Raw genomic sequence first — 25,517 nt, 5'->3', positions numbered from 1 at the left:
TTGTTTGTCTTTTTTCTTTTTTTTTTTTTTCTAACTTTCCATTCTTTTTTAAATCAACTGTATGAAAAAAAAAGTTAAAAAGAAAACAAACATTCAATAAAAGAACATTTCAAAGAGACCATAACAAGGGAGTAAGAAAAAGACAACTAACCTAAGATAACTGCTTAACTTCCAACATGTTCCTACTTTACCCCAAGAAAGTTACCTAATATAGCAACATTTCTGTGAACTTGCTCCTACTATATCCATCAGAAATTAACAGACCATAGTCATTCCTGGGCATCCCCAGAACGTTAAATAGCTTATCTGTTCTTCTTGGATTATTGTTCCCCCTTCCTTAATTGCTCTCTATTGCTAGTTCCCCTACATTCTACATTATAAACCATTTGTTTTACGTTTTTCAAAGTTCACATTAGTGGTAGCATATAATATTTCTCTTTTTGTGCCTGGCTTATTTCGCTCAGCATTATGTCTTCAAGGTTCATCCATGTTGTCATATGTTTCACCAGATCGTTCCTTCTTACTGCCGCGTAGTATTCCATCGTGTGTATATACCACATTTTATTTATCCACTCATCTGTTGAAGGACATTTGGGTTGTTTCCATCTCTTGGCAATTGTGAATAATGCTGCTATGAACATTGGCGTGCAGATATCTGTTCGTGTCACTGCTTTCCGACCTTCCGGGTATATACCGAGAAGTGCAATCGCTGGATCGAATGGTATCTCTATATCTAGTTTTCTAAGGAACTGCCAGACTGTCTTCCAGAGTGGCTGAACCATTATACAGTCCCACCAACAATGAATAAGAGTTCCAATTTCTCCACATCCCCTCCAGCATTTGTAGTTTCCTGTTTGTTTAATGGCAGCCATTCTAACCGGTGTTAGATGGTATCTCATTGTGGTTTTAATTTGCATCTCTCTAATAGCTAATGAAGCTCAACATTTTTTCATGTGTTTCTTGGCCATTTGTATTTGCTCTTCAGAGAACTGTCTTTTCATATCTTTTGCCCATTTTATAATTGGGCCGACTGTACTATTGTCATTGAGTTGTAGGATTTCTTTATATATGCAAGATATCAGTCTTTTGTCAGATACATGGTTTCCAAAAATTTTTTCCCATTGAGTTGGCTGCCTCTTTACCTTTTTGAGAAATTCCTTTGAGGTGCAGAAACTTCTAAGCTTGAGGAGTTCCCATTTATCTATTTTCTCTTTTGTTGCTTGTGCTTTGGGTGTAAAGTCTAGGAAGTGGCCGCCTAATACAAGGTCTTGAAGATGTTTTCCTACATTATCTTCTAGGAGTTTTATGGTACTTTCTTTTATATTGAGATCTTTGGTCCATTTTGAGTTAATTTTTGTGTAGGGGGTGAGGTAGGGGTCCTCTTTCATTCTTTTGGATATGGATATCCAACTCTCCCAGCCCCATTTGTTGAAAAGACCATTATGACTCAGTTCAGTGACTTTGGGGGCCTTATCAAAGATCAGTCGGCCATAGATCTGAGGGTCTATCTCCGAATTCTCAATTCGATTCCATTGATCTATATGTCTATCTTTGTGCCAGTACCATGCTGTTTTGGCAACTGTGGCTTTATAATAAGCTTCAAAGTCAGGGAGTGTAAGTCCTCCCACTTCATTTTTCTTTTTTACAGTGTCTTTAGCAATTCGAGGCATCTTCCCTTTCCAAATAAATTTGAGAACTAGCTTTTCCAAGTCTGCAAAGTAGGTTGTTGGAATTTTGATTGGGATTGCATTGAATCTGTAGATGAGTTTGGGTAGAATTGACATCTTAATGACACTTAGTCTTCCTATCCATGAACATGGAATATTTTTCCATCTTTTAAGGTCCCCTTCTATTTCTTTTAGTAGAGTTATGTAGTTTTCTTTGTATAGGTCTTTGACATCTTTGGTTAAGTTGATTCCTAGGTACTTGATTTTTTTAGTTGCTATTGAAAATGGTATCTTTTTCTTGAGTGTCTCTTCAGTTTGTTCATTTCTAGCATATAGAAACATTACTGACTTATGTGCATTAACCTTGTATCCCGCTACTTTGCTAAATTTGTTTATTAGCTCTAGTAGCTGTATCGTCGATTTCTCAGGGTTTTCTAGATATAAGATCATATCATCTGCAAACAATGACAGTTTTATTTCTTCTTTTCCAATTTGGATGCCTTTTATTTCTTTGTCTTGCCGGATTGCCCTGGCTAGCACTTCCAGCACAATGTTGAATAACAGTGGTGACAGCGGGCATCCTTGTCTTGTTCCTGATCTTAGAGGGAAGGCTTTCAGTCTCTCACCATTGAGTACTATGCTGGCTGTGGGTTTTTCATAGATGCTCTTTATCATGTTGAGGAAGTTTCCTTCAATTCCTACCTTTTGAAGTGTTTTTATCAAAAACGGATGTTGGATTTTGTCAAATGCTTTTTCAGCATCTATTGAGATGATCAATTGATTTTTCCCTTTTGACTTGTTAATGTGTTGTAATACATTGATTGATTTTCTTATGTTGAACCATCCTTGCATGCCTGGAATAAACCCCACTTGGTCATGGTGTATGATTTTTTTAATGTGTCTTTGGATTCGATTTGCAAGTATTTTGTTGAGGATTTTTGCATCTATATTCATTAGGGAGATTGGCCGGTAGTTTTCCTTTTTTGTAGCATCTTTGCCTGGTTTTGGTATTAGATTGATGTTAGCTTCATAAAATGAGTTAGGTAGTGTTCCATTTTCTTCAATGTTTTGAAAGAGTTTGAGTAAGATTGGTGTCAGTTCTTTCTGGAAAGTTTGGTAGAATTCCCCTGTGAAGCCATCTGGCCCTGGGCATTTATTTGTGGGAAGATTTTTGATGACTGATTGCATCTCTTTGCTTGCGATGGGTTGGTTGAGCTCTTCTATTTCTTCTCTGGTCAGTCTAGGTTGTTCATATGTTTCCAGGAAATTGTCCATTTCCTCTACATTATCCAGTTTGTTGCCATACAGTTGTTCATAGTATCCTCTTATAATTTTTTTAATTTCTTCAGGATCTGCAGTTATGTCACCTTTTTCATTCATTATTTTGTTTATATGGGTCTTCTCTCTTTTTGATTTTGTCAGTCTAGCTAGGGGCTTGTCAATCTTGTTGATCTTCTCAAAGAACCAACTTTTGGTGATATTTATCCTCTCTATTGTTTTTTTGTTCTCTATGTCATTTATTTCTGCTTTAATCCTTGTTATTTCTTTTCTTGTACTTGGTTTGGGATTGGCTTGCTGTTCATTTTCTAGCTTCTTCAGTTGATCCATTAGTTCTTTGATTTTGGCTCTTTCTTCCTTTTTAATATATGCGTTTAGTGCTATAAATTTCCCCCTTAGCACTGCTTTTGCTGCATCCCATAGGTTTTGGTATGTTGTGTTCTCATTTTCATTCATCTCTATATATTTAGCAATTTCCCTTGCTATTTCTTCTTTCACCCACTGATTGTTTAGGAGTGTGTTGTTTAACCTCCAGGTATTTGTGAATTTTCTAAGTCTCTGATGGTTATTGACTTCTAATTGTATTCCATTGTGGTCAGAGAATGTGCTTTGAATAATTTCAATCTTTTTAAATTTATTGAGGCTTGTTTTATGTCCCAGCATATGATCTATTCTGGAGAAAGTTCCATGAGCACTAGAAAAGTATGTGTATCCTGGTGATTTGGGATGTAATGTCCTGTATATGTCTGTTAAATCTAATTCATTTATCAGATTGTTTAGGTTTTCAATTTCCTTATTGGTCTTCTGTCTGGTTGATCTATCTATAGGAGACAGTGATGTGTTGAAGTCTCCCACAATTATTGTGGAAACATCAATTGCTTCCTGTAGTTTTGCCAGTGTTTCTCCCATGTATTTTGTGGCACCTTGATTGGGTGCATAGACATTTACGATTGTTATTTCTTCTTGCTGAATTGCCCCTTTTATTAGTATGTAGTGGCCTTCTTTGTCTCTCAAAACATCCCTGCATTTGAAGTCTATTTTATCTGAGATTAATATTGCTACACCTGCTTTCTTTTGGCTGTAGCTTGCATGAAATATTTTTTCCATCCCTTCACTTTCAGTTTCTTTGTGTCCCTGTGTCTAAGATGAGGCTCTTGTATGCAACATATTGATGGTTCATTTTTTTTGATCCATTCTGCGAATCTATATCTTTTAATTGGGGAGTTTAATCCATATACATTCAAAGTTATAACCGTGAAGGCATTTCTTGAATCAGCCATCTTATCCTTTGGTTTATGTTTGTCATATTTTTCCCCTCTGTCTATTAATATCCTTTATTGTACCCATACCGAATCTCTTTAGTACTGAACCTTTCTCCAAGTCTCTCTATCCTTTCTTTGTTTCTCTGTCTGTAGGGCTCCCTTTAGTATCTCCAGTAGGGCAGGTCTCTTGTTAGCAAATTCTCTCAGCATTTGTTTGTCTGTGAAAAATTTGAGCTCTCCCTCAAATTTGAAGGAGAGCTTTGCTGGATAAAGTATTCTTGGCTGGAAATTTTTCTCACTCAGAATTTTAAATATATCATGCCACTGCCTTCTCGCCTCCATGGTGGCTGCTGAGTAGTCACTACTTAGTCTTATGCTGTTTCCTTTGTATGTGGTGAATTGCTTTTCTCTTGCTGCTTTCAGAACTTGCTCCTTCTCTTCTGTGTTTGACAGTGTGATCAGTATATGTCTCGGAGTGGGTTTATTTGGATTTATTCTATTTGGGGTTCGCTGAGCATTTATGATTTGTGTATTTATGTTGTTTAGAAGATTTGGGAAGTTTTCCCCAACAATTTCTTTGAATACTCTTCCTAGACCTTTACCCTTTTCTTCCCCTTCTGGGACACCAATGAGTCTTATATTTGGACGTTTCATATTATCTATCATATCCCTGAGGTCCATTTCGATTTTTTCAATTTTTTTCCACATTGTTTCTTTTATGCTTTCATTTTCCATTCTGTCATCTTCCAGGTCACTGATTCGTTGTTCAACTTCCTCTAGTCTTGTACTATGAGTGTCCAGAATCTGTTTAATTTGGTCAACAGTTTCTTTAATTTCCATAAGATCATCCATTTTTTTATTTAGTCTTGCAATGTCTTCTTTATGCTCTTCTAGGGTCTTCTTGATTTCCTTTGTCTCCCGTACTATGGTCTCATTGTTCATCTTTAGTTCTTTGAGTAGCTGCTCTAGGTGCTGTGTCTCTTCTGATCTTTTGATTTGGGTGCTTGGGCTTGGGTTATCCATATCGTCTGGTTTTTTCATATGCTTTATAATTTTCTGTTGTTTTTGGCCTCGTGGCATTTGCTGAACTTGATAGGGTTCTTTTAGGGTTTGTAGACCTATTGAAGTCCTTATCTCTAATTTATCAGATCTACAGCTTTGTGGAGTACACTTTCTCTAACTAACCAGCAGGTGGCGTCCACGAGCCACCTGTTCTCCACAAGCCAGTTCTCCCTTGCTTATCCTTTTTGGTGAGTGGCGGAGTGAGTCTTGTGGGGTCCAATTGTTGTACCAAGCTTGCGTGTGTAGTTGGTGTTGCCTGCACTGTATATGGGGCGTGTTTCTGGGCAGTCAGGGAGGGGGGAGTGGCTCTAACAATCAAATCTCCCTGGTGATCCTAGAGTTTTAAAGCTGCTGCAATAGTCTAATCCTTCAGTTCAGTCCTGCCACAGTTTGTCTCTGCCACTGACCCACAAGTCCTTGGTATTGGTGTATGGCTCCTGAGACTTGCAAGTGGGCCCCTCTTCCAGGCCGTGCACCCTGGGTCCTCTGTTGAGGGATGACTGTGCTATGTCACAGGTGAGTGCCGTCCCCCCAAGGCAGTTCTGGGCTGCTGGGCTGTGTAGGGAGGCTCCCAGTCTGCTCAAATGATGGCTGAATGGGGCTTTGTTAATTCACACTGCTCTACCATCCCATCAGCCGAGGTTGCAGGGAAGGCTAATGTCCACGCCCAGTTTTGTGGTGTGTGCCTGTTATTTGAAGCACTTCCGTCACACTGGGTTGTCTGGGGCAGTTCTGGGCTATGGGGCTGGCGATGGGCAGGAGTGTTTCCTGTCCACCAGGATGATGGCTGTGAGCGGACACCCCCCTTTTCTTGGGAAGTTGTGGTGTTTAGTGAATTTTCTCAGCCACTGGATTATTGTGTTTTGTCTCAGAGCTCTCCTAGTTCTGCTCTTGACTTGACCTACCCAAATTGCAAGTCTTTGAAGCTTTCTGTATTGGGCTTCTTAGAGTAATTGTTTTAGAAAAAGAAAAAAGGATTAAAAAAAAAAAAAAAAAAGGGCCCTCCTCAGAGGTCTAATGTGTTATTGAAATGCTAAGAGACAAAGCTACCAGGGCCATTAAGGAAAGGTCCACAGGGCAGAGAGATCAGCTTTTCTTCGGGATTTGCATATGCACCTCAGGGCCTGAGCTTGGGCCTGAGCTCTGCCCTTCCCCTTTCTATGTTCACCAGAACTCCAAAAATCCTCCGCTTTTATTTTGGAGTTTTTTGTGTTGTTTTTTTTCTATGCTTGTCTCCTCTCTGCTGGGCTGGCTGCTCTCAGATTCTCTGGTGTCTGGTCTCTGTCTATCTATGGTTGGAGTTTGGATCAGCAGAATGAGTTTCCGATAAGGGCTGCCACTGCAGTTCTCCCTTCTCCTCCCCGGAGCTGACAGCCCCTCCTCCCACGGGACTGAGCCTGGCAGGGAGGGGCGCAGGTCCCCTGGCCGCAAAAACTTACAGATTTCGCTGATCTCAGCAGTTCCACGTTTTCATGAGTGTTGTATGAAGTATGCCCAAAGTCAGATTGCTCTGTGGTGTCCAGTCCACGCAGTTCCTGGCTTTCTACCTACTTTCCTGGAGGAGTAACTAAAACATACAGCTCACCAGTCTGCCATCTTGCCCCGCCTCTCTCTTTTACTTGTTTTAAAGATAGGATTTAAAGTTGGACTTAAAAGTTTTATACTGAGATTTTATACACACACACATATCCATACATATGTGTATGCACATGTACACATATGCTGATCTAGAAATCTTTTTTGCTAGGACATTTGATGACTCTTAAATCCACATTTTTTATTTGATATTAAATGAGTGATCCATAGACTTGTGGCTATGCAAATATAAAAATCGTTTGAGCCTGTCCTTGGTGTCAGGCCTATGAAAGATTGGAGGAAATTGAGGTCCAGGAGAGGGCCTGTTTCAAGTTTTCAGCACACTTGTTTGGCTGCTATGACAGTGACCCACAGTTAGCAAAGCATGGGGAAAGCACAGCAAATAATCTGCTTGGGCACAATGCTGGATGTATCGATGGTAGCCATGAGTGTTTCCTTTGGATTTTTCCTTTTTTGGGTAGCCATTGGTCCAGCATAAACATGAATTTGAAGGACTGGGAAGGCAGAGCAAAAGGGTGAAGATTGGTCATTTTAGAAACTTTGTTAAGCTTTAAGTTAACTGGAGATGGATTTCTTATTCCATAGATCCCCTATTAATTTTTTTTTAATTGTAGTAACATATAAATCCTTTTTAGATTTTATTTTCCTCATTGTAAAAGGATTAGATTTCCCTTAGGCTAGTGGTTCTCAATCTGAGCTTCAACATGGAATGATCTGGGAGCTTTCAGAGGCTACTAATGTCAGAGTCCCATCTCCAAAGATTATGATTTAATTTTTCTGGGCGTAGGATCCAGGGCCTAGTATTTTTTTTTAAAGCATTAAGTTTATTGGGTAAAAAGACAGAAATTTGCAGAATTGATTTTTTAAAAATCTAATTCTCTGCTGTTTAAAAGAGACATATTTCAAACATAGTTATACAAGTTGAAAATAAAAGGATAAAAACAATAGACCCAGTAAGTACTAACTTGACCAACTTAAAGAAAAAATTTGTATTAAACTTGTTTTAAACTTACATGCACCTAAAAATATGGTTTGAAAATACTTGGGAGAAAAATTGATGGATAAACAGAGAGATATGCCTAAGAACACCCATAGCCAGGCTGTTTATAATAACAAAAATGTGGAAATTATCCAAATGCCTATTGTCAGAAAAATGATGAACTGCAGTATAATCAGACAATGGCAGAACATGCAAAAGTGAAAATGAGTGAACTGGTCACCTGAAATAGCAAGTATGAATCATAAGCATAATGCAGAGTGAAAAAACAAGTGTCTTGTAACTAAATACTGTTAAAAAATACTACTTTAAAGAAAGTCAAAAACAAACAAAACCAAAGAGCACTTTGTGTGGAGAGTATCTTAGTTTGACAGGCTGCTATGACACATATCACACAATGGGTTGGCTTAAGCAATGGAAATATATTGGCTCATGTTTTTGAGGCTGCAGGAAGTCTAAAATCAAGATACTCTCAAGGCTTCCTTTCTCCTGAAAATCTGTAGCCTGATGCTGGCTGCTGGCAGTCTTTAGGATTCCATGGTTTTCCCATCATATGGTGATATCTTCTCCTTTCTTTCCTGGGGTCCCAGCCTGAAAGTTCCCCAGATGATTCTAGAAGGCCACTGGATGAGAACAGGGCTGTAGATTCTCGATGACAGTGATACAGTTCCTTCCTCCTCCACCAGATAGTTGTCTTCTGGGTTGATGGCCAGATTCCTTCCCTGATGCCTTCCTTTAATCCAGCCTTCTCCTCTTCCCCTCTTTCTATTGCGTTATCACTGTCTCCAGCAGGTTGTGGCCTGTTTTGATGCTTACCTGACTCCTAAGAATATAAAACCCCCTTCGGGTAATCTGGGCTAGAAAGTATAACTCTTATCATTTTTAGTTCCTTTTGGATTCAGCTACCGAAGACTTCACCTGAGCACTTAGGCCCATCAAATACAAGGCCAGTGGTTCGCACAGTGTAATTCCCAGACCAGCATCACCGCATCACCTGGGAAGTCCTTAAAAGAAAACAAACGAACGAATTCTTCAGCCCACCCCAGACCTACTGAATCAGAAACTGTGGGAGTGGGGCCAAAAAAATCTGTGTTTTAACAAGCCCTCCAGATCATTCTGGTGCATCCTAAAGCTTGAGAGTCACTGTTTTAGGGCCAACTCAGACCAGGACAGAGAATTACATTGGTAGCTTTGGACCACCAGCTGGGAGCATTCAGAAATAATTATGCCACTATGGTTGCTCTATCTTGAACCCTTGGCACGTGTCTTGGACACCCATAGGACCAGCAAACTGCAGCCTTCCCCTGACACCCCTATCACTTCCATCCTATCTTGGTGCTTGAGATTAAGCTGGTCTCCCTTCTTGTATCTTAGTACCCCACTATGCTGTGTTCTTCCCAAACTCAGTCTATGCACATTCACTCCTGTCCCCATGTGCCTTGGGACTCCTATCCCCAGGAAGGTCTCTCCAATTCCTGGAGCCAGAAACAGATTTTTCCAAGGGGGCTTCCAGGAAGAGTTTATATCTATGCTCAGTAACTTCATATGACAGGCAGTCCAGCAGAACTTTGCCTTCCTCCTTTGTGGGTCTGCTGATGACTCTTTTGTGCTCTGAAGCCTGATTTCTTACCTAATTGGTGCTGAATTTTCCTCAACTTAGAAGCAAGAGTATCAGATGTCATTTTCAAGAAATGGGAACTGATTTTGTTTTAAGCAGTCCTGGAACCTAAGAATCCCAATGAGTGCTGCCTTTCAAAATTGTCATCTGGGGAGTCTACCCACTTGTAATAGGACCTCATTGCTCAAAACATGATTGGGAGCGTTCTCCTGGATCTGCTGAAATCTGAGCCTGGTATTTGCGCTCCTCCATGATCTGGCTTTATCTCCCACCACCATCTCCCAAATGCCTATTGCTCCAACCACAGAAATATTTGCTGTGTCTTGAACTCACCCTGCACTTTCACATCTCTGTGCCTTCGTTATTCTCATGCAATTTGGAATGCTTTTTTTAAAAATCCATTTCTTTGCTTGTGAAAATCTATTTTTCCTCCAAGACCAGCTAAAAATGTACTTTTTCTATGAAGGCTTTCCTCAAGTGTTCCCCAAATCAAAATGATGGCTTGCTCTCTCCTCACACATCGTAGTATTTCACTTTTTCTGACATTAAACATCTTTGTTTGGATAAGTACTGCCCTAAAATGTAACCTTGGTGGCAGGGACTATGGAACCCACCCATTTTCCTCTGCAGTACCTGTCACAGGGTGAGGGATCAATAGCTCTCTATAAAGAACTTCCATAAGGAACCACAGGAGAAAATCAATCCAGTAACTTTATTATAACAAAAATGGCATTATACTCTGTCTGATCACATATCTTAATCACCAAAGCTAGAAGTGAAAGACTTTTAGCTGTTTCATATAATCATCTGCCTCAAAGGATAAAGATTTGACAAGTTTTAGGCATAATAAAAAGATGGATGTCTGTGTGCTGGTGGCTGGAACAAAGTATATAACCTCCCAGTGAAACTGCTTTGATGGCAGCAGAGCTGCCTTGGATGAATTTGTCTGTGTTTGTTAAAAAGTCCCTTCTGTTGCTAGAGGTGCGCCCGCTGTGTTATCAATAATCTGTGTCTTTTTAAAAGGGTTCTGAGCTCCCGAGGTAGAAGACAACATTACAAAGTCTAGCACCGTCTCAGAAAATTAGCACAGATGGCCTCAAGCTTCTGAATGCTAGAGAGTCTCTGTGGCTTCAAATTCTTGACCACCGAAAGGAGGAATTGGCTTTGAAGAACTCAGCAATTGAAACAGCTCTGGGAAATGCAATACGGCTGAAATTTTAGGCTTCAGTTGGAATGGAGTACCCAACACCACACTTGGGATTTTTCCTTGTGGTATTTGGTCTTCTTTTCTGTTTTTGTGGGTCTCCTTTTTCTAATGCTTCATGGAAGCATTTCATTCCCCATTTTTTCTTCCCAGAATCTAGACTGGCTCTGAGTCATGCCTGTTGTGTGTTACTGGATTTCCAGCTGTCTCGTACACCATAGACTTGTCTTTCTGCCATGGTGAAGAATCTCTTGGTGACTGCGGGGTCCCATGTCATGACCCTCTAACTCTTATCCCTAATATATGACTTGCTATTTCCTAACTTGGTCCTCCCCTCATCCCACTCCCCCATGATATACCCAAAAGAAAATCATTCCTCCTTTATTGGAAAATTTCTACTTCTCAACCCCTGTCTTGCTTCAAAATCGACTTCTTTTTCTGTTTTTAACACTTCTCTGATAAATTCTAGCTTATTGGATCAATTCTTAATTTTACATTCTCTTGATAATTTATACATTCAATTAAGAGGCTTTATTTTGCAATTTCTTTTGTTGTAATTGTTCTGAAGCTCTTTTGTCTTGTCAGATATGTTATAGCAGGTAAAGAGATGAATTAAATTCTTATTTTTTGTGTGTCTGAGAATGTCATGGACCTGTGTTGCAAGTCCCTCACACACAGCACCTCAAAAGTTAGTAGAACTGCCAATGGGAGGGTGTGGAAGCAACTGGTGGCCAAATAATTAAGATGGTGACCTTGGGGTCCACAGCAGAAGATCTCAACTTATGCTTGGTTCAGAGGGGTAGAGCAGATTTAATTTGATTTAGAGATAGAAAAAAACAAAACAAAACATCAGCAATGTGACATTTCTTGCATTGGAGTCTAGTGGAATAATCCATGCATGCTACATGTAAATTATTTAAGGGTGAGAAACATACCTTTTTATTCTCCCTGGCCCATGGTGATTTGCATGTAAGCTGATGGACTGACTTCCTACCTTACACCTATCTATGGGAGCTAGCATATCAGCATTCCTTATGGATCACATCAGAGCAGACTGGTGATTAGAAGTTAGATAGTAGGAAAAAGGAGTGCACTTTTCTAATTGTAGGGGACTTTTTTTTAAGCCCTTCATGCCAAACCCCAAACCACAGTTGAATTTTCACAATACTTGATCTCTTCTAAATTAGTAAGTTCAGGATACTGCTTCAATTGTCATGTAAATCAGGTATTACCTTCATTCACCAATAAATATTTATGGAATAACTACTAAGTTCTAGAGACTTCTGTATGTTCCCTCATGGGGCTTTCATTACAGCAGGAGAAAAGAGACCAAAACCAAAAATAAAATGCCCAAACCAACCAACCAAACAAACATGCAAAAACCAAACCCCAAACCCATAACAAATAAGTAAATTATATGGTCTGTTATGAAATACCACCTAGGGCAGGTAAGCCACTGGGATTGCTAGGAGGATTTTAAGTGAGTGGTTTGTTAGGTATCATTGAGAAGATGACATGGGAGCACAGACCAAGGAGCTTCGGGAATTAGCCCTGTGGTTATCTGGGGGAAGGGCCTTGTAGAATGAGGGAAAAGCCAATGCAACAGTTGAGGTGAGAACATCTTTGGTGTGTTCCAGAAGCATCAAAGAGATCATGTGACTGGCACAGAGTGAGCAAGAGTGAGTGGAAGGACAGGAGGTGGGGAGGATTTGGGGTTTATTCTAAGAGGCATGGGGAACTACTGGAGAGTTTTGAACCCACAGGTGACAGATCTGATGTTTTAAAAGGAAATTCCTGGCTGTTGTGTTGAGAATAGACTGGCGGTGGGGTGAGTGTGGGAGAGTGGATGCAATGGAGACCAATTAGGAGGCTGCTGCAATAAATCCAAGCTGGCAGCAATGGCAGTGGAGATTGTGAGAAGTTGGAAGTTTCTGGGTATATTTTATAGGTGAAGTCAATAGGATTTCCTGTCAGAGCAGATATGAGATTTGAGAAAAAGACAGGAATCAAGATGAATCCAACTGCATGGACTGAGTAACTGGGAGGATGGACTTGTCTTCAATCGAGATGGCGAAGATGGTGGGAAGAGCAGGTTTGCTGGAGGTGGGTTGAAATTTCAAGAATTTAGATTTGGACATAGGATGTTTTCAATGTTCAATGTTCTCCCAAGTTTAGATAGCTCCATGACTACTTGGTCATCCTATATTCATGTAAACTTGGTGACCATCCATGAAATTCTGAGTGCTTGCCACATCCCAAGCCCTTTAGGCAGCCTTGGGGAGTCCCCCCCCGCCATGTTGCCATGGACACAATGGAGTGGGAATTGGCCTCTCAATCATCAGCATCCTGTGAATTTTTATCTGTGAGATTCCTGGGTCCAAGAACTCTGCCTAGTGGGAGCAGCCCTCATTGGGTAGTTGTCCACCCATTCAGTATTCTCTTCCAAGAGGAAATCCCGATGTCAGACAGAAGGTAGCGACAGATATAGCAGGAGTAACAGAGGAAAAGAAGCAGGGGGAGAGAGAAGCTTGCTGTTGAAAATGGCGGGGTCACCAGAGGGGGAACCAACAGTGAGCAGGTCACAGGATTGCTCTTGAATTCCAAAACAGTGAGCAACCTTTATTTATTTTTTTGAGCTTCCTCATGCAGTGCTGAGATATTTTCTTGCCTTTCCTATAGATATTTAAAATATTGACATCTAATATTGCAAGTCCCCTAAGATGTAGGTTATTTACAACAAGAGTGCCTAAGGGTATTTTGATATGGTTACAAACTATACAGTAAAATGACCTGAGAAATTAAACAGTGATGGTAGAGAGAATTCAAGCTTTGCATTTCAAAGAGAGAAAGTATGATTCATAATTATAAGGATTTTAAAGAAATGCACCAAATTAATTGCTTCTTGGTACATTCATCAACAAATGTTTACTCAATACCCTACGTGAAAAACTGTCTTAAGTCCTGGGGATAATTCAGACATGACACTTCTCACGTGTATCTTGATGTGTCTTAGTGTTTTCATGCTTCCAAGTTAGATTCTCTTATCTTTCTCCTAGATTCCACATTTCCACATCCCCTCTGCCCTGTTTTCTTCTTTCCTTCCTGTTTTCTTCACCCAGTTAACATTTTCCCCCTGAAATGACCACTTTTCTCACCTTTGGCTCTAGCTCTGTTGTGCTGCTCTCAACTATGAGTAGCTGCTTTAGTTTTTAACTGCAAGTGTGCACCTGTGTGCACTCAGAGTGAATTCAGCAATAAATATTTGTAACGTGAACAAATGCACTTACTTGGAAGTAAAATACATCTAAAATAATTGTAAAATATATTTAAAAAAGACTAAGCCTGAATGACCATGCTACTTGCTGCTCAAAAACCTTCAAATGTCTCCATGTCCCAGTACTTGTCATGATCTGTTTTAGAAGAGTTGGTTGTGTGCCCTTCTCTATGTGGTTTACTGAAGGGCAGAGACTAAATCTTATTCATCTCTGTATCTGTATTCCCAGCATGCCTTTCCTACGGTAGGCATATAATAAAGGATTCTGGAGTATAAGCTGAAAAAGTAGGATGAGTTGCTCATGTCAAGCATTACATAGTTCAAAGTTGTAGTTTTGGAAATCAGTTTCAGCCCTTGAGCAGCACCTTCTGAAAAAGAAAACAACCTTTTATCTTGTAAAGTTTTAGGCAGCTGATGACACTCACTGGGGAAACCATGATTAAGTCTCAGGAAACAGAAAAGGAAGATAAGACACAATTTGACTTAATGAGTCCGGATGGGTGGACCTGGCGTAAAAAGCTTCTGATGTCAAGACCAACCTGACTCATAAACTACTCTTTTGAATAACATCCTTTTACTTCCCAATCTTTATCTGCTTAAAATTATTTTACCTTGATGTCCTTTCTCCCACATAAACTCCTGGACCTTGTGATGTTTAGTGAGGGTCTATAGAAGACTCTATTCCTCAATTTTCCCAAAACTTGTTGTAAGATGCCCTCTCATAGCATCAGAAAGAGATTCACACCATTCCGGATGGCATTCTGGTGTCCAAATGGCACATTTCTGCCCAATCATGTTCTAAGAGGCCAAGTGAGACTTTCAATAGAAAATAAAGTCAAGAAAGAAGTCAATACTTGCATATTTCCAAAGTTAGCCTCCCTTCACAGCCTGGGACCAAGTTTGCTTGACATTGTAAATAACCAGCTTCCTGCTCATCAAAGAGCTCTCACTTCCTTAGTTATATCTGGCTCCAACTGTCAATTCCTGATGACTTTGCAAGGGGTGAGAATACAAAGCAGAGAATTATTTCTAGGTGTTTCTTGGACAAGGATAAAAAAATAAAAGAATGAACAGGTTGGATGACTGGGGTGGGAGGAAGATCCTGAGATAGCTGCAAAGGACCTTTTATTCTTTATTTCTTCTTATGCCTAGAGACAAGGACCATTCATTCATTCAACAAATGCTGATTGAGCTCTCACTAATGCCAGGGCTCTTATGGGCCCTATAGATATATCAGTGAGAAAAACAGAAAAAAAGAGAACAAAAAACCTACCCCTCATGGAACTTATATTCTAGTTGAGAAAGTTCCTCCTGTCGTGCATTTCTTTCTCTCTTATGAGCAAGGCGCAAGCTTGTCAGAGAGACCTGAGAAAGACAGAGATTTATTCTCATCTCTGCCTCTGCTTTTCTCATCCTTTCCTCTCTATTCATGTGCTCCAGGGTTCCACGATTTTCAGAGGAAACCCTCCTACAAATAAAGAGATGAGAAAATAATCCCCGTTATTTGCAGTTTCATAAAAGGATGCCCAGAAAGGACAGTGCTAACTTACTTGGAGGTATAAATCCAAGTCATCTTTTCCTGCCAGAACCAAGATCTTCTTTTCCCCTCCTTCTGTGGAGGATTCCGTTGTTTCATTGGGCAGCTGCGTTCAAGATCTGAGGCTCATCCCTGATCACTTTCTCTTTTTGCCTCCATATCTAATCATTTGTCAAGATCTATGGACCCTACATGTCAAGTCTTTCTCATTTTCCATCTCACCCCCCACTAATAGCCTAATATCTCACCAAAGTATTTAATGATCTCCTAACTCTGATCTCTCTTTTTTCAAATTCATCCTCTACAGTATTGTTAGACTGATTGTCTAAGAACCAGCTTTGATCATGCTACTTCCTTGCCTTTCAAAAACCTCCCTGGGCTCCTCATTTTACATATATCCCAAGCTCTCCAAGCTCTGCCCTAAATATACCTTTAAAATTTTATCTCCATCACTTACCCTTTATTTATCCTAAGCTCCTGCCTGAGGGGATGACATACCTTTCCTGGTATCTGTTCCATGTTTTCTAGCCTTTGCTCCCAATCTTCCTTCCTTTTGGAATCCCCCTTCACATCTCTGACATTGAACACATTAATTAAGATGAAGTCCAAATTCCACTTCCTTCCTGAAGTCTTTTCTCACTCCCTAACTGGGCAGAATTTCTCTTTTAGCACTTTGTTTCTCTTTCATGGTAGTTATCACCATTTGACACTACTAGTTACCAGGTCCTTGAGGCAGAGTCCGTGAACTCATCTTTTAGTTTTAGTTCCCTAGGCTGCTCAAGCAATACTAATACATGTGTTGGCTTAAATAATCAGAATTTATTAGCTTATGGATTTGAGGCTAAAAGAAAGTCCAAATCAAGGCATCATCAAGATGATGCTTTCTTCTGAAGACTGTGGCATTCTGGGGCTTGCTGCCGGCAATCCTTGGCTCCTCTGTCACATGGCAAGGCATATGGTGGTGTCTCCTGGTCTCTCCCTTCTCTTCTGTATTCCATTTCAGCTTCTTGCTTCCTGTGGCTTTTTCTCCCTCTCTGCATTTCACCTCACTTATAAATGATTCCAGTAATAGGATTAAGATGCATCCTGATTGAGGTAGGTCATACCTTAACTGAAGTAGCCTCATCAAAAGGTCCTACTTAGAATGGATTCACACCCTCAGGAATGGATTAAATTTAAGAACATAATTTTCAAACCACTGCATGCACTTATTGTTTTACCTATGGAAGGCACTTTGCAAATGCATACTGGATTATGGAATCATGGGTATTTGAAGCACCTGGGTGGGTAGGTGAGGTGGTTATGTATGCAATTTTTGGTTGGGGCCAGATGGGTTAGAGGGATAAGCATTTTTTTTTTTTTTTTTTTTTTTTTTTTTTAATAAGGAGGGCTTTATAGATCCCTTTTGTTGGGCTTGGGGACAGCACCATGTCTGCCTGAAATGAAGCAAAGAAGGTCTGTGGCCATGAAGACAAGGAGACAATCCTTCTCTCTGATCCTGATTTATGGGGATTCCAGTACCATACATAGAGGCCTGGCAAATAACAGGTACTGAATAATGACACCTTATGTTTCCCCTGGAGTCTAAATTGGTCAAAAGAATAACAGAGAGAGAGAGAGAGAACTCATGTTGAGTGTCTATAATGTGCAGGCATTGTGCTTGGTTCGCTACAAACAAGAGTAATAATAATAGCTAATACTTTTTGAGGGCCTACTATGTGTCAGGTGCTGCTCTCAGTGTTTTACCTGTGCTAACTTATTTCATTCTCATTGTACTACCCTAAGGAGGTATTATTATTGTGAAGAAATTGAGGCACAGAGAGGATAAGTAAGATGTTAAAAGTCATACCACTGGTAAGCAGCAATTCTGGATGGAGAGAGTCTGGTACCCAAGAGTGGCTTTTAATCCTACTGCTGTGCTGAATTTCCTTCAATCCTTACAACCACACACAAAGCAGATAGTATTTCTTTAATTTTCCAGATTAAAAAAAAACAAGTTTCAGAGAGGTTAAAGGGCTTTCCCATAGATGCACATTTAGTAAATGATTGACCTGGATTTCTGTCTTTTACAGAGCCTCCAAGACTGTCTGTTTATCTCCAGTGCAGTCTGTAATGAATCTTTAACTTCTTTTGAGAAGAGTCCTGGAAACTGGAAAAATTATCCTAGGCTAATACCCAGCAAAAAATTCTCTTGAACTAGACAAAAATGCTTCACCCAAGAGAAACTTTTACACCAATTTCTTTTCTGCTTATTTCAGTGACAGTGATTGAAGCTCAATAGATTTCCTGGAAATGAGTGTCTAATTTTGGGTTAATGGCATGACATGCACAATTGGGTCAGTGAGCGGCTGGCTGTGAATACCCAGGAAATACCCTGAGAGTTAATCAGAGTTGCTCAGAGAAGGATGTTCCTTTCCCAGGTTTCTACACATGTTCCCTGAGGACTTTGGAATGTCAATATGGTTCATTTATTAAACTGGAAGATGTGCTGTAATTTCTGCCCCGTTATATTCTTATCTCCTGATAATGTGTCCCAGATAAGATTATGCTCCTAAATGTAGCACTTCTGGGCAGGCTAGATTTCTACAGGTGTCACAGCCAATAGCAATGTCATTTATGTGCAGAAATGTCTATTACTCAACGTATAATTAACAAAATGAACTTTTCTATACATTTGGTATCTTGAGAATTATTTTTAAGCATAGATTCTCTTCTGTCAGGAAGGTTTAAGTGTGGCCCTGATTATAGGTTGTAATGAACCAGGAGCTTGCGTAACCACTTTCTGGGTCCCAAGGTTCTATAGAAGCCTGGAGGCAAAGAAAATGGACCTAATTCTAAATTGTCTTTGACAGTAAGAGATAATATACAGTTACTATCTAAGCCTGTGTCTATTCTGACCAAGAAGTGTCTCTTTGAGAGCCAGATGGAGCAACAAATAATGATCTTGGGTGGAAGGCAGTATTTTAAAAGTATACTTAGGCTGCTCTTTTTGAGATGCTACTAATGGTGCGGGGGTGGGGGAGTAGCTGGGTGAAGGACATTGTGCCAGTTCGGAAGTATTATGTCCCTCAAAATGCCATGTTTTTTGATGTAATCTTGCGGGGGCAGACGTTGTTAGTGTTGATTAGATTGTAAGTCTTTGAGTGTTTCCACAGAGATGCAACCCACCCAACTGTAAGTGATAACTCTGATTAGATAATTTCCTTGAAGGTGTGGCCCTGCCCATTCAGGTTGGGTCTTGATTAGTTTACTAGAGCACTGTATAAGCTCAGACAGAAGGCACGAACTTGCTACAGCCAGGAGGGACACTTTGAAGCACACACAAGAGCTGAGAGAGGAGCTGCAAATTACAGAGACATTTTGGAGATGGCCTTTGAAAGTGAACTTTTCCTCTGGAGAAGCTAAGAGAGGACAAATGCCCCAAGAGCAACTAAGAGTGACATTTTTGAGGAGCTGAAGCCTAGAGAGGAACACCCTGGGAGAAAGCCATTTTGAAATCAGAATCTGGAGCATGCCAGCTCCATGCCTTCCCAGCTAAGAGGTTTTCTGGACACCATTGGCCATCCTCCAGTGAAGGTACCCAATTGTTGATGCCTTACCTTGGACACTTTATGGCTTAAGACTGTAATTGTGTAACCAAATAAACCCCCTTTATAAAAGCCAATCCATTTCTGGTGTTTTGCAAAACAGTGGCATTAGCAAACCGGAAAAGACGCATTTAAACATAGGCATGCACCTGGAACTTGGGCTAGCTAAAGAAGTTGCATTAAAAATTAATTTGCAGTAAGAAATAGTGGGCTAAGGAAATGTACAAAGTAAGAAGTATGGCTGGTTTGTGTGTTTAATGGTCCCTTTTTAGTTAATACCTGGAGAGCAGTGCCTTTCAGTGAGATGAACTATTCAACCCAGACATTTTCTCAACTGGAGGTGAATCTCTCTCTCTCCTTGGAACCTTGAAGTGATTCAGGCTTGTGAGGTTGGAATTGGTGGGAAAATATGAATATGTTTGATGTAAGTTTGCCATCCCTCTGGTGTCACAGGCATCAAAGGCAGCCTGCTAGTGGGCAAGGCTGTAGAAATATTTGGGAGAGATCTTACAAGATAAGCCTCCTCATTTTACTTTCCTTCTTCACATATCACCTTGGACTTTTCAACCAATGGGTTATAGGATATCAGCAAATGTAGTTTTGAGAACATTTGAAATTATGAGTGGACAATCTTTTAATTCTCCCAGCATTTTTGAAGAAATTTCATCAAAAGGGAAAGAACTTTGATGCTGTAAAGATGGCAAAGGTTATGCTTGTGAGATGGTGGTCTGGGTTTTACACTATGCACTGGGAACATTCACTGGGTGTTAGGGAAATGATTTTATGTGACTGATGTAGGATGATGTCTGGAGTTAAGGAGCTTCCTTTAAAAAAATGAAATGATGGGGACCTCCAATTTGGAAACCCTATTTTCCCTTATTTATGCAAATTCCCCTCAGACATTCTTCCACGGTAGAAAATTAAGGTCACGTGAAATGTAGAAATCCAGATACTCAGGATTTAAAAAAAAAGGTAACTGATCCTTAATGGCCATGGGAGATGCACTTGACAGTTCCGGTATATCCAAAAAAATCTGCTTTATGGTCTCATGAGAGTTTACTAACAGGACCTCTGGGTTTGGTGCTCACCATCAGTGTTTCCCACTGTTGGCTCTGGAGACTCCACCTCCACGGGCTCTGTCTTCTGGCTATGTGTCAGGTCCTGCAGGAAAACAGTAAGATGGTATTAGGAAGGCAAGAAGTTTGTTGGGAGGGTAAGGCCCATGGAAGATAAAAGGGAGAAGCAGCAGGTTTGAGCAGGGAAAGTCCCAGCCTACTCTACAGCTCTGTCGGTCTCAGCCAACAGCTATTGGGAGTTCTCAGGGAAAGGTTACCCATTAGAGGAATCCCACATTATGCAGAAATGACCAAGTCCTAGTTCCCTTGCTGTGCTGAGTCATTGACTGGGAGCTGCCCAGGAAGAGCACAGAAAGACTTGAAAGCATACGAGACTCCTGAAGTTGCAGACATCTCTAAACTGTCAGCTAACTACACTCCTGTAGTTGGCACAAGCTATTTTTCAAAGGGAGATCTGAGCAGCACAACTGCAAGGCTGGCACTGTTGTTGAGAGGCTTCTTGCTCTTTTCAACCCCACCTTTTCATCTTTGGGTTTATTCAATGTCTTTATTCATAAAGTGTGGTAAAAAGAGCATTGGATGAGTCTGGAGACCTGGGTGCTACTTCCTATTGTTTTGATGAAAAGTCTGGGACCATGGACAATCCATGCTACCTTCCTGTGTCTCTGTGAAACTGCTAAGGAACTTCCCAAACCACAGCACCTCAGAGTTTAAGATTTGTTCTGGGATTGCTAGGGTTCAACAAAACACAACTGTGGTATCTTTCAGGAAGCATGGCTTTTCTTGCATGGCCTGGGGGTTGAGGATTGTGATGTTTCATGTCCTTCAAATGCTCTTTGGTCTCACCTACTTTTGCTCATTTTCATTTTATTTGGATCTGTTATGTAGAAAATCTCCAATCCACGTCCCTTAATTCACTCCTTCAAGATTTATATATTGAGCACCCATTATGTTCTAGGCCCTGTGCTAAAAATGAAGGTACAAAGATGAAAAAGACATAGTTTCTGCCCTAAGGAGAGACCCCTGTGAACATGCAATTGCCATACAGAGCATTTAGGGCTGTGACAGTGGTTTGCTTGGGTGCTGTGGGAGCCTGTTAGGATGGGTTTCCAACTCAGTCTTGGGGTGGGGAGGATGAAGGGAGGCTGTCCAGAGACAAAAATCATGGCTGAGTCCTGATGGATGAGTTGTCAGACAACTGTGGTGGTTGGAGGCATTGTTGATTGAGCAGGTGAAGAGAAGTCATTACAGGCAGAAGACATGCAAGTGCAAGGTTTCAATGGGGAGAGAGGAAAAACTGTGATTATTTAGAGCATAAAGTGACAAGAAAGGGGAAGTCAGGAAGTGTGACTGCAGCCCTGCAAAAGAGCCTGTCCTGAGAGCAATGGGGAGCTACAAAATGGGTGAAAGTAGCAATCACAAAGATTTGGCTTTCTCACACCTGTTACTGTACACTGGATTGTGGGGAGAAAATTTACCACACTGGTGGCCTGTGTTCAAATCCACCACAGCCATGGCCTGATTGTGCTTTTGTGTCTGTACTTTTGTGATCCCACATCCAGATGAGAGGCGTTGCTGGCTGGGGGGTTAAGGCACTTGAGACCTCATTCATGCCGTGCCATTTACTGCCTTGCATCAAACGCTGCAAGTAGAAACTTATCTTCAGTTTACGCCATCTCCCACCACCCTTTCTGCTCTAGAATAAGGTCCGATTGAGTAAAGCGCCCTTCTACGCTCCCCAGTGCCTTGTGTACTTGGTAGTAGTTCTAGGAGTCCGGAGCCTCACCAGCCAGAGAATTTGTTAGCTATGCAAATTCTCGGGCCCCACCCTAGACCCACTGACTCGGAAACTCGTAGGGTGGGGCCCAGCAATCCTGTTTTCAAGAGGCCTCCAGGTGATTCTGATGAACGCTAAAGTCTGAGAGCCACAGATTTGGGGTAAACTTTCATAAAAACTTGCTGCACCAAACCTGAGAAAATACAGGCTTTCTCATCTTCCTCTGCTCGTTGCAGCGTCGGAGTATTACCAGCAGAGGGCGCCGACGGACCTGCCTTTTTTCTTGCTTAGTCGCCGAGCCCGACTAGAGGGTAAACACCAGCAACAGTAAGTTCTATTGCAGAAGTAAACTGCAAATATATGAAAAAGGACTTCAAAAGGCTGCGGTATCAAAGTGGCAGTTAAAGAGAAGGCAACACTCAGAATCGCAGCTGCAATCAGGTGTCCCAAATTCCGAAAACATCTTGGGCTGAAGCATTTCTTTGAGCCCTTTGATATACACGAGCCTTCCGTCTTTCCTTTGTTCTTTTTTCGCACGTCAGGTTTTATTGCTGACAAGCTCCCCCGCGTTAAAGGCTTTAAATCTGCAGGCTGCACCCCTCTTCGCGGTTCCGCATTGTTCTGCAGCCCTTTGCAGTGTTCATGGCCAAGTGTGAGCTGAGAATACGCCCCCACCCCGCAGCCCCCACTTCTTCAGTCGGACCCCGCCACCTTTAGTCCTGCCGACCACCTTTTGATCTCCTGTGTTGCGTCTGTGTCCCGCCTCTTATTACTCTAGGTTGGCTTCCTCCGTGTTGGGCAATTCCTTGCCGGAATTCCGGCGCAGTGGTGTTTTGCAGTGAGTCGTAGAGGCGATGGGGACCAGAACTAAATCCCTCCTTGAATACTGGGGCGGAGGGTGGGCGTTAAGACAAAGAAATCCAACCCCAGGCTTCCCTTTCCCCGCTGCCTGATACTGCATATCCGTCTTTTACTCCGTCACACCCGCATCAGGAAATCTGGGGATGGGGTGGTGGGGACAGAATGGCTTTGGGTTTGCATTTGTCTTAGCTACCCAAAAAAGAGAAAACATTAACTCTGGAAAAGAAAAGATTTGATATATAAAAGAATTTGCACTGTCTGTGCTAGTAAGCAATTTAGAAACCTTTCTGCAATCGTGTCTGGTAGATTTCATCCCAACAGAACTTAAAAGACTGCATCTTCCAAAGCAGTGTAATTCAAAATAATGAGGCTTCATTAGTTTTCAAATGTTCAGAGTATCTACTCTTGCAGGCAAGGAAGGTGATCCTGTGAGGGTCTATTTAGGGCCTAGGAAACACTGCCTACAGATGTAAGAAACACATTTATAATTTTAAGAATATACAAGGGATGCCATTTGTCAGTTTACATGGAGGTGTTCATAAATCTATTCTAAACAACAAATTCAAATGGAAAATGCTCCATGGCTCTCCACAAGTGGAGGAAAGATAGGCAAAAGAAGGGTGAAATCATTTAAAGCATGCTTTCATGATGACAGATTTGACGCAATGAACTCATATGATGTTTTGCTCCTGAGGGCTGGGTTGTCTCCAGTTTGCAGTGAATGTATTTTTAAATGATGGTTTGTAACTGTAGAGTTGTTATCCTGGCTTTAGAATAATGAGACAGAAAATATTGAAGACTCATGGGCCACTCCACAGCTCTTTTTGATTTGTCATTATGATATAAATGAATTTTGGGTTGTTGATTTATTTATATATTTTGACAGTTCCTCACTATAGTCTAAAATTCTGATGTTATTTTTTTTCATTTTCTGGTAACAGGGCACCTGTTCTCTTTACCCCATTTTATTTTCATTTCCAACATGATGATTAAAACACTTTCCCTCTACCTTCACTTCCAAAATGGTGATTAAAATACTTTCCTTTGTCTTCATGCCAATGAACCAATGCTTACCACGGCATCCCCAGGAAAATACCTGGCATGTAGTAGTAGCTCAATAAATATTTGCTAAACAACCTGAAAGATTGCGCTCTTGTGACTGTACCAAATTCCTTTTGCATCTTGATGCTTCTCATATGGCAACATTTATTTTTTCTGAGGAGGGATGGCACCCCTTCCCTCTCAATAGTTACCTAGAGGGGAATTGTCCTCTCAAGAGTCAGTAGATTGTGCTGCTTGTTCAAGACCCAGATGATGTTTATTGTGTGGCTCTCAGCAGAGCTCTCTGTCTTGCTTCCTCTTTTTTTTTTTTTATCTTCATTTTATTGAGATATATTCACATACCATGCAGTCATACAAAACAAATCGCACTTTCGATTGTTCACAGTACCATTACATAGTTGTACATTCATCACCTAAATCAATCCCTGACACCTTCATTAGCACACACACAAAAATAACAAGAATAATAATTAGAGTGAAAAAGAGCAATTGAAGTAAAAAAGAACACTGGGTACCTTTGTCTGTTTGTTTCCTTCCCCTATTTTTCTACTCATCCATCCATAAACTAGACAAAGTGGAGTGTGGTCCTTATGGCTTTCCCAATCCCGTTGTCACCCCTCATAAGCTACATTTTTATACAACTGTCTTCAAGATTCATGGGTTCTGGGTTGTAGTTTGATAGTTTCAGGTATCCACCACCAGCTACCCCAATTCTTTAGAACCTAAAAAGGGTTGTCTAAAGTGTGCATAAGAGTGCCCACCAGAGTGACCTCTCAGCTCCTTTTGGAATCTCTCTGCTACTGAAGCTTATTTCATTTCCTTTCACATCCCCCTTTTGGTCAAGAAGATGTTCTCCGTCCCACGATGCCAGGTCTACATTCCTCCCCAGGAGTCATATTCCACGTTGCCAGGGAAATTCACTCCCCTGGGTGTCTGATCCCAAGTAGGGGGGAGGGCAGTGATTTCACCTTTCAAGTTCTTGCCTCCTCTTAACTGTTAAAATATCAGGGAGATATCCTGGCTGTTTTCCCTCCCTAAATCTTTACAGTTGAATGTGTCTGTCATCTCATTGCTCCTGTTGAAGTGTGGAAGATATGGCTCCTAGGTGCTTGTTGTGCCAAGAGAAAGCCAGATGAAGCTTCATTTGGAGGATCAATTAGGAAAGGTTAGTTCACGTGGCAGCATCAGAAACCCATTTGTTGGCAGTAGGTTCCTTGGGCCCAGACCTTTGAATATTCCCAGTGGTCTCACTCAGATTACTTTTAGAATTTCAGTCCCTTGTGTTTCAAATGTCCTAGGTCCTGTGGCACAAACATCGGGGGTGGAGGATGGGCTGGCTTAGGTGTAAGCCTGTGCTGGTGATTCAATGTAATATTCTGTTTGACTGCCTGCACCTCTCCCACAAGCCCAGGGAGGGACACTGATTCTCTGACTGAAAAAATAGGTCAGTCCAGCTTCAGATTCTAGGGACATATTGTCTAGAACATTGGGGCAGAGGGAGCCTTAAGCTGGGAGGTTGATGCTTCTGCACAAAGCCATCCTCTGCGGGCTTCTCTTTCACTTTAGAAGACTCTAAGACCCAGTCCTAGGAACTAGATACTTACCTCATTCTTTGTGTCCAACTTCTGCTTACACCTCTGTTCTAGTAACCCAGTCCTG

General features: G+C 41.1%; 1 long non-coding RNA gene across 1 annotated transcript in view; it reads left to right on the top strand.

The window, feature by feature from the left end:
* Positions 1-17,217, top strand: part of LOC119526950 — a 54,016-nt gene extending 36,799 nt beyond the window's left edge. Inside the window, exon 3 of the long non-coding RNA XR_005215290.1 lies at positions 16,881-17,217. This is a non-coding gene — a long non-coding RNA (uncharacterized LOC119526950). The remainder of the gene's footprint in view (positions 1-16,880) is intronic.
* Positions 17,218-25,517: the final 8,300 nt, after the last annotated feature.

This window comes from Choloepus didactylus, chromosome 2 (assembly GCF_015220235.1).
Source record: "Choloepus didactylus isolate mChoDid1 chromosome 2, mChoDid1.pri, whole genome shotgun sequence".
Lineage (NCBI taxonomy): Eukaryota > Metazoa > Chordata > Mammalia > Pilosa > Megalonychidae > Choloepus > Choloepus didactylus.
This window is presented reverse-complemented; position numbering and strand designations above follow the sequence as displayed.